The sequence below is a fragment of the Saccostrea cucullata genome, unplaced genomic scaffold (assembly GCF_032062105.1).
Source record: "Saccostrea cucullata isolate Sc308-1 unplaced genomic scaffold, CSIRO_AGI_Scuc_v1 ctg4859, whole genome shotgun sequence".
Lineage (NCBI taxonomy): Eukaryota > Metazoa > Mollusca > Bivalvia > Ostreida > Ostreidae > Saccostrea > Saccostrea cuccullata.
In genome coordinates, this window is record NW_026925991.1 from 22214 (window position 1) to 29114 (window position 6901).

General features: G+C 34.0%; 1 long non-coding RNA gene across 1 annotated transcript; it reads left to right on the forward strand.

Moving 5' to 3' along the window:
* Window positions 1-144: 144 nt before the first annotated feature.
* Window positions 145-6403, forward strand: LOC134270287 (uncharacterized). The gene is made up of 2 exons (XR_009992770.1): window positions 145-3849; window positions 4118-6403. It is a non-coding gene; the product is annotated as an uncharacterized LOC134270287 (long non-coding RNA).
* Window positions 6404-6901: the final 498 nt, after the last annotated feature.

Consider the following 6901-nt stretch of genomic DNA (forward strand, 5'->3'; position numbering starts at 1 on the left):
GTAAATTTGGTTGTTTTTACAAGCGCATGTATTGTTTTTTGAACAGCTCCGCCAATAAAAATACACTGTTTGTTGAATTTGCATTCTTCACCATATGAAAAGCATTTTTATCCTATAACAAGAATAGATATGGGTTACCCCATATCCAAAGATATTTGACTTTTAGATTTAATATGTTTAACAGTGTTTATAATGACGTTAATAAAAAAAAAACTGCACTGTCTAATTATGGAACTGTTGTAAATTTCGTGAGTCCATAGCATTACGGTCACCCAGTCTCCTAACAAACAGTACACATAGGCCTACATGTACCTGTGTCCGCAAGACCAACATAAGCCTTGGTCTACACACGTGCGATAGAGCTGTCAAACGCATCCAGCGAGCTCGGAGAAACACGTTTTTTTTTTGCCGAGAAGTTACGATGGCAGACAAAACTTTTCTTTTCTTAATTAGATCATATGAATACGAATTCTGATTAATAAAAATTATACAATCCCTGTTGAACTATATATAGTTTGTTCTAACATTTGCATCTGCAACAACTTGTGTTTAAAATGGCCGGGTTAGGAAAATCAGGACCGGGTCGGAAAATTCTAAACTGAAAACCTTTTTTGTTTTGAAAATTACTGAAATATACTAATGTATTCGTCGCAGAAATTGCTTACATTATTCAAGTTCTATATAAAATGGTATGCTGAACTTCAACACGAACCCGAATCTCCAACCCAGTTCTCGTTTTGCCACACAAACCCTACAGTTTACAAAGTGTACACACGAGCAGAATCCGGCCAGGGATTGAAAATTCCGTCATTTAATAATACACACACACAGAATGATTAATTTTTTCTTTAAGAAGAAATTGTATGATAATTAACGGACTATAAACATGTACTTAATACAATTGTTGATATAGTATTATCAATTCATCGGTGAAAAGATATGAATCGAAGAATGACCTAAATATTCTCTGTTATCAAACATGTAAAAAAAAAAAAGGCTGAGGAGGGAGCGAGCGTAGGAATATTGATATTTTTTATTTGCATTTCGGGTGGAAAGTGACTTTCTAATAATATTTTGACGTTATTTTTGATTTCTTTAACGTATGATATACACAACTTTACTCTTATCATGAACAATAATGTTGTATCTACTTATCATGATGGAACTATTTTGGTCGGACCAATTTGTGTGAGCTGCCGCTGAATACAGTAATATATCTTGCATAAATAGTATGCACTGATCGAATATATTAAAAACATTTATGGATACTGATAGTTCTTGTATCGTTATCTTATTATTTCCCTTGGAATCCTCTCCCCGTGGGAGGCCCGTTGATTCTGGTGTATCACCATTGCACATGCATGCAAGATAACGTCAGTCTCCATATTTATTTTTCGCGGTAAACATGTTTACAATTTTCTGATGAAGGTTTTACTGCGTTTCATGGGATATACAAGCCGTGATAAATCACCTATGTTTGCTTACTTATATATTATGAAGCAGTGATCTTTCTGTGAAATCATTGGATATATATTTTGGTACACTTCGATGGACGGATCCGACCACTTATGCGATGGCCACTTGTCAGCTTATGCTGACGGCGAGGAATTTCTCCGATAAAGATCACAAGTTCAACCGCTGTCGATTAGGACCTAAACGCTATTATTTCGTAAGTGAACTGTGTAAATTATGCATTTATCATTGAACTAGGTTGTGAAGTGCTAATTAAAACGACATCAAAGTTTTGGGGGTATTCCAGCGTCTATAAATAGCCAACGGTTTGTAAACAAAACGATGACGTGCCTGACCTATCTTATTCGTCAACACTGCGATCTGGAGACTCAAACGGCACCTCGACTTGACTATTTTGAGTTTATTTACAGACTTTAAAACGGTGGATTCATAACAAAACTGAGTGACATTTGTTACTTGGCGATTTAAAATATGTGACCATGGGCTAAATTCCAATTATCATAGAAAATACTAGATCTACATCGACTTATGCGAATTTTTAGAGATGACCGGACGATTCCTGGCCATACAAAGGAAATGAACCACATACTTTTCAAATAAGGTGCGACTGCAATCAAGGAGAAACTATTCAATAAAATAATTCATGGAAATATACACTAGCAACTTCGAATGGCATGCCACTATGATGTTTCTGTGGGAAGAACCATGGCTTGTTTACATGATGTTCAATATGACTAAAAGAATGCTGACCCATTCCTTGCTCTATACAGGATGACGAAATGGGTCCAGTTGGAACCAAAGGAGAACAAAGACTAGAAATTTTATTTCAGCACAGGAAATTTGAAATATCCTTTTCAAAAAAAGATTTATATTATAATCATAAGGTCGACTACTTCTCACATATTTTAAAAAAAAAAAAAAATTCCCCCCAATTCATATTAGTTTTTAGAAAAGTTGCAGGTCATGCTAATAATCTTATTATAAATAGTAGAATGTAAATATCATTTTGTTTACAAATAGTGGTAATGAATAAGAAAAATTGTAGCAACGACACACGTACGATATAATAAAATGCTGAGAAGGATTGTGGCCCTTGCAATAAATACATGTATATCAATTATCATTCAATGATCGATAACCTATGATATTAATATGGATTATGCGGTTAAAATATCCCCCCCACCAATTAATTAAAGATCTTGATAATTTTCTTCGATTAAGAATTGAGACTTTTTATGAGTTTTAAAACAAATCCATTTTTATGATCACAAATAGCAATTAGCATGCAAAACTTCCATGGATGTAAAACAAGGTGAAGTGGTTCTAATATGATTTCCCGACCAATAATTAGTTCATTTGTTAGAAGATTGTACATCGAACATCAAACATGGTATACATGTTTCAATGTTGTTTATGTTATTTTATTTTATGTTTATTTATTTATTTCTTTTGCTCAATGCTGTAGACATACCCCTAGATACCCTAGTTACTGAGTAAGTAGAGCATTGGACTATTGATACTGGGGTATTAAATCAAATTCCCGGTCATTGTAAATGTACTTGCGGATATCAGTCCATCCACTTCCACACTCATACAAGCATACATGGGGTTATGTAAGCTTATAATAGTTATCCATCATCAAAGTGTTCCCCCTATGTTAATGTATTGTTACTTAGATGATTAAAAATAAGCATGATTAAGATATTCATGAAAATGGCAACTAAGCAATATTCTGCCATGATGCTACATGCACCTAGGGTTTGAGGTTTAGTTGGATCCAGTTGGCTGTGGCTACTTAATTATTGTTCAATAATTACTTCATTATTAGATCAATTTAATCAGAACATCTATTGATTTCTTTTCTTATTACATAAAGAGTGTCAAGCATATTTGGCAAATTTACATTCTTGACTAAAGTTTCTTTGCTTATGGAATGCCACTTGCTTATGCAGTGCCTCACATACAAGTATCATGAAGTTAGCCTTCGAGGCTTTTTTTTTTTTTTTTGTCTTAATGTAACTTTGTTTGCTTTACTAAATGTAGTTATTGTTGGTAAAAGTTTTAAAATACTTGTTGTGATACACTTGACTGTAAAAGCAAACATTGGTTATCGTTTATTTATTCAAATTATAGATTTGGATACTTAACATAGTACTAAATTTTGGTGAATATTGATATCAGATACAGTTCTTACTAAGAGACATAGTACATATATATGTTCTATTGTATCAATGGCTTAATTTAATACATTTTGATTCCTTGCGTGATCTGGCTTGAAAATGTAATATTCATCAGTCTGGCTCAGTGTATGTTAATTCTCCTTGTAGGTTTGATTATGGAAGTAAGCTATTGTTCTGATGCAACTGGTAACTCTGAGTAAAAAATATATATCACAGGCCAAGCTTACTTTGTATTTTTGTATTATGGAGATTATGTGTTTGTTACCGTGAAAGGTTTTTTCACTTTATGGTCATAATTTTGGATTTTACATGTATGTATTTTACATGTTTTATAATTTTAAAAAATTTTATCTCAATTTGAGTAAATTTTTTCGCAATATAGTCTGGTGTTGTGTGTTTTTCTGCTACTTCAATACAAGGTAAAGAAGCATTTACTGAGCAAATCATTTCGGTTATGATGAAAGAGGAAGGCATAAATATCACTTTTGGTATGTGTAACTAATGATTCAATTATTCTAGCTCATATGAGATACAGCACTTGTTGAATAATGATTGGAATCAAACCATAGTTTTGAGCAGAGCAATGACTTTCTATGATGAATCATTTGTGGCCCAGATTACGATGTAAAATGAGACATAGCATTGACTATATATAAGAATCATTTTGTAGTTCTGCGTCAGAGATATAAAAAGTTTTTTTGTGTGTGACGATTCAGGTTGTTGGACTAGGAAGAAGACATAGCCCCTTTTGATTATGATGAATCAGTTCGCAGCTCTGGCTGCAATATGAATAGCACTGGCTATTTTATGATGATTCAATATGTAATGCTGGCTACAAAATGAATAGCACTAGCTATTTTATGATGATTCAATATGTAGCGCTGGCTACGAGATATAGCAATGGCTTTTGTATGATGATTCAATATATAGCTCTGGCTACAACATATACAAATAGCCCTGGTTAATGTATAATGAATCAATGTGTAGCTCCAGCTATGAGATATAGCACTAGCTATTGTCATTAGGGGCTATGATGTTGTGGTTTTGATTTGGTGTATAGTTTGATTTTGCTATAAATATTTTTGGGCATATATTACAATGGTTTTATTAATGTATTGAAGTCAAGTATAAAGCTTTGCAGTGTTGCATGTGCCTTGTTTTATTTAAAGGCTGTGTGACGATTCAGATTGTAGGACTAGGTAGGAGACATAGCCCCTTTTGGTTATGATGAATCAGTTTGTAGCTCTGGCTGCAAGATGAATAGCACTGGCTATTTTATGATGATTCAATATGTAATGCTGGCTACAAAATGAATAGCACTAGCTATTTTATGATGATTCAATATGTAGCGCTGGCTACGAGATATAGCAATGGCTTTTCTATGATGATTCAATATGTAGCTCTGGCTACGGCATATACAAATAGCTCTGGCTAATGTATAATGAATCAATGTGTAGCTCCAGCCATAAGATAAAGCACTAGCTATTGTCATTAGGGGCTATGATCTTGTGGTTTAGATTTGGTGTATAGTTTGATTTTGCAATAAATATTTTTGGGCATATATTACAGTGGTTTTATTAATGTATTGAAGTCAAGTATAAAGCTTTGCAGTGTTGCATGTGCTTTTTTTTATTTAAAGGCTGTTTTTCAATCCTAAAAAGTGTTGTAGATATATGTACACAGGTATACATGAGAACAGATGCTTCTGGCTTCATTTAAAATGGGCTTGCTGTAAAATAAAAAAAGAAGAAGTAAAAACTGGCATCGGTCAAAGTTATAGTTAGTCTGTACTACTTTTTGGTAATAGTTTAATAACTTTGAATTATACCTAAATCAATCTGGTGGTCTTGATACTTTGTCCCCTAATGTTGAGTTGTTGACAGGATATTTTGTGTTTTAGTTTTTCCTGAATTATTTCTTAACTATTGATTTTGATTCTGCATGGATTCTCAATGACAAATTTAAAGTGGTACTCGATTTATTTTACATAAAAGATGACTTTTTCGCTGAATGTATGACCTCAGCAGGGTCATATCGATATGATGCATTTTTCATATTTTCACATTAAAGGGTAACATTCATTATGATAGATAAAGTCACTTAATTTAACTGAATTAAAGCAACTTGCTTGTGATATTATCTATGTGTTGATATTTAGTATATGAAATGATGCTAGGGGCCTTTGGTCACACCTCTATCCTAGAAATGAGTTGTTGTCCATTTTTTCATAGGTTTGAGGTCAACGGCTATTATTTGTCTGGATATTGCTTATTGGTTTTGCTTTTATATTTAGTCTACAGACATGACCATGCAGACAGGGGCCTTTAGCTATGCCTGGATATGGGTTAATAACTATATTTTGATGTTTAGCTTTTGACCTTGTGGGCAAGGTCCTCAGGTCAAAATCGTTTTGTTTATAGTCAAACTTTTGATATTTTTTCTACCACCATAAAGACAGCTTCAGGTTACATGTGAATATGGTTTATTGGAAATCTAGTCTATGGCCATGAAGACAGGGGCTTCTGGTCACAAATGGTGATTAGATAAATTTGGAATATAGTTTATGGCCATGAAGACAGGGGCTTCTGGTCACAACTGGATTTTGGTGATTGGATAGATTTGGAATCTAGTCTATGGCCATGAAGACAGGGGCTTCTGGTCACAACTGGATTTTGGTGATTGGATAGATTTGGAATCTAGTCAATGGCCATGAAGACAGGGGCTTCTGGTCACAACTGGATTTTTGCGATTGCATATATCTGGAATCTAGTCTATGGCCATGAAGACAGGGGCTTCTAGCCAACCTGATATTGAATATTAAATATATTTGGATTCTTAGGCTATGACCATGAGGGCAGGGGCCTCCGGTCACAACAAGATATTAGTTATTTGTTTTATTTTATATCTAGTCATCAACCCTGAGGGTCTCCCAATCAGATCTTGATTTGCTTATTAGCTCTATTTCCACACATAGAATCTAACCACAAAGGTCATGGGCCTCTGGTCGCACATTGACAATGGATATTGGCTTCTTTTTCTCACTACTTTCTAACCATGAAATCAGGGACTTTTGCTTAAGATAAAAATGACGTAGATTCTATGTTTTCTTGTCAGAAGTGCTTCTAGTAACTTGAATACATGCCCTGGTTGCAGTACGTTTTGTATTTTGGAAATAAATAATGTTAAACCTACGTTTTTAACTATATGGCGGTGGATGGGGCGGATCAAACCCTTTGTGGCTTTGATCT